Source organism: Melanostigma gelatinosum (assembly GCF_949748355.1).
Source record: "Melanostigma gelatinosum genome assembly, chromosome: 15".
Classification (NCBI taxonomy): domain Eukaryota; kingdom Metazoa; phylum Chordata; class Actinopteri; order Perciformes; family Zoarcidae; genus Melanostigma; species Melanostigma gelatinosum.
Window position 1 is genome coordinate 14,132,428 of NC_136648.1, and position 2,925 is coordinate 14,135,352.

Below are 2,925 nucleotides of genomic sequence, written 5' to 3' on the forward strand. Positions count from 1 at the left end.
CTGGATGGACGCAATGAAACAGAGACGGTGCCTGATATTGCCTGAAACATTAGCTTCCATCTTGCTCTCACTGACTGTGGACGCATTCAAATAATATCAGCACAGTGCTGATAGCAGCTTAATAGGGCAAACTCTGGTATTAGCACAAAGGAACAGGGAAGAGGACCAACTGATTGCACTGGAACGGTATTGAAGCACACGACAGCTATTGACTCAAATGGACTGGATTCATTCACAATCGTGTTGGCATTTTGGCATCTACCTTTCCGATCAGAAAAAAGCAATACAAAGTTCCTGTGCTGCTGATGGAGTGGGTGGCAGCACTGAGACCCAGGTACGACAATGAACAAGGTTTAGTGCATGTTACCGATCAAATGGAAAGTGGAAATGTTGCCGCTCTACAGTGACAATGAGCCAGGGTTTATAAGCCATATAATGAAGCCCTTGGAAAAAAAACAATCACTTACACATTGTTTCAGGACTTAAGCAGCTCTCAAAGTGATCAAAACGTTAATTACAATCTGAGGGTTGTGTCTCCACTCGATAGATCCTTGTTTTTCTCAGCCAATCAAAATTCAACGGTAACCTTTCGGCATGGTTAAATCAACAAGTTGATTATGGGAGGATGGAGCAGACTACATAAATCAATGAGCAGCCACGCTGCGGCAATCAATACATCGTTCTGAAAAGGTAGCAAACCTGAGTGAAATGTCCATTCCATCGATTTTACAGTTTGGCTCTGGATCGATGCTCAGAGCTGAAAAGTTGGACGTGGTGTTTGTTTAACGCATTGAATCAGCTGCCTGTTTTCTTTCCCAATTGGATTCATTTTTCGTCCTTTACAGTTTAACCAGATAACGGGTCCAGAAGAAGTTCTGCACCTGTTTTAAGAGAATAGAGCATCGAATTTCAGTTTGATTACAGTGCAACACAAGGTGGCTGACTGAATGTCCTCAATGCTTGCTTTCCACCGAGGAGTTCAAAATCGTTACGACTCGCGCTCGTTCACGCCTACCACAATGAATGAACTAAAAAAAGATCTGGGGATGGGATGTGTGTGTGTGTGTGGGGGGGGGGGGGGGGGGTAACATACAGGTTAAATACAGCAACGTTCTACCCAGAGAAGCTTCATGAAACCTAAAACGATCGCACAGACACTCAGCAACACATACAGCAACCCCCTTGCATCATAAAAGCCTCTTTACATCTCTGTTCCTTTATTTACATGGCAGTTTCTATCTGATTCGCTGTCTTCCTTCTCATATGGCATACATTCAGCAAGAAAAGGCTTTTAGGTTCAGGATCAGAATATTTCGAACAAATATAACCAAAGCCTGAACCCAATCCCGAAAATTTCAACGATGGGTTTGTCGGGGATCAAAATGTTGAGACATTCATGGGAGTCTTGCGTGATATGGGGCATATGGAGACTAGCAGAGAGTTTTTACAACTGAGGCATTTGTGCCCCATATTGCCCACCCCCATTCATCTTACAATTGAATGTCTTCAATTGGGTTTTAAAGTGACGTTTTTGAGGATTTGACTTGTTGAACTCAAAGTGTGGATTCCTGCTGTGACTCTAAACCAGTTTTGAGCAGTTTGTCCCGTCTGTTTTAACGAAAATGACACTGCATGTCCTCTCATTCCCTCCCAACATTTTTGGTTAAGGTAACAACATGGTCACTGGATTACAATACTTCAAGTGAAGCCACAATAGCTGCTGGATTCTTTAAGATTTCACATTAAAAAGAAAACAAAAGGAAAACGTTCCTGTACAGCATATGTAAAGATATTTATATTCATATATATTTATATATATAGGCGGGGTTGAGTATTGCAGAATTATATTGCATGTGTTAATCAATAAACCGAGACAAAAACAAGCAATTATACAGTATGGGTTGTTCACAAATGTTTCCTTTCGATAAAGCTCAGATTATTTAACCACCTTTGCCTTCAGGGTTACAATCAGTGCGCTGACAAAACAGCTGACCGCCTCCCAGATGTTTCATGAAAACAGGTCAGTGCTGCCGTCAGCATGTGAAACCAATCGCGCTTGACAAAGCAAGAGTGTGTGAGTCCATTCTCTGAAAATTTAACCAAAACATACCAACAAACTCATGCACACAAACTCACACCCACAAATATACATACACACAAACCAAATATATGGCTTCTAACGTTGAATCAAGGCAGTTAAATAAATGGCATTTTCTTCTATGTTTCTTTTTTAGTTGACACAGACACAACCAGACTTTGTGTTCAAGCTCAACTTTGGTTTGGGTAGATACAATGAATATAATATCCCTCTGTACTTTTTTCATCAACTATTTACACATCGATGTAAGATCGACCAGCGGTCTAAAACACTATTTTCACTGCTATTTAAACAATATGAAGAGCAATGTGTTCTTTTGCTACGACAGCTTATACAGAAAAAGTACACTCAAAACACTTTTTAAACGCTTAATTGTCATTGTCATTTGACTTCAAGTCCCTGATTTTCATTTTTAAGTCCAGCTCCTGCTAGATTGCATTGCATGGATTCTACACAGTATGCAATAGTTACATAAATCATACTTTTCTTTATATCTTTACAGTAAAGACAGCGATATACAGTAGGTGTTTGGAAGCAGAGTGTAAGGGGTGATACTAAGAGTAAAGTTGCTGGCACAGTAGACTAGACCAGTTCCACCTTAAGTTATACTAGTTTTATTGTATAGACTTCTCCTTGCCAAAGTGTCTAAAGACATTGAGTTGCTCTTTTCCTTCTTCTGACACCAGCACACAGTGCATCCAGGTCCACTGACTGGTGCTGCTGGCGGTAGCTGATTGGTCATTTAGCAGGCTGACAGATCAGCTGGATTGACCTAAAACAAACAGATTCTCCTACAAAAAAGGCCTCTTTCCTGAACTCTACCAGGG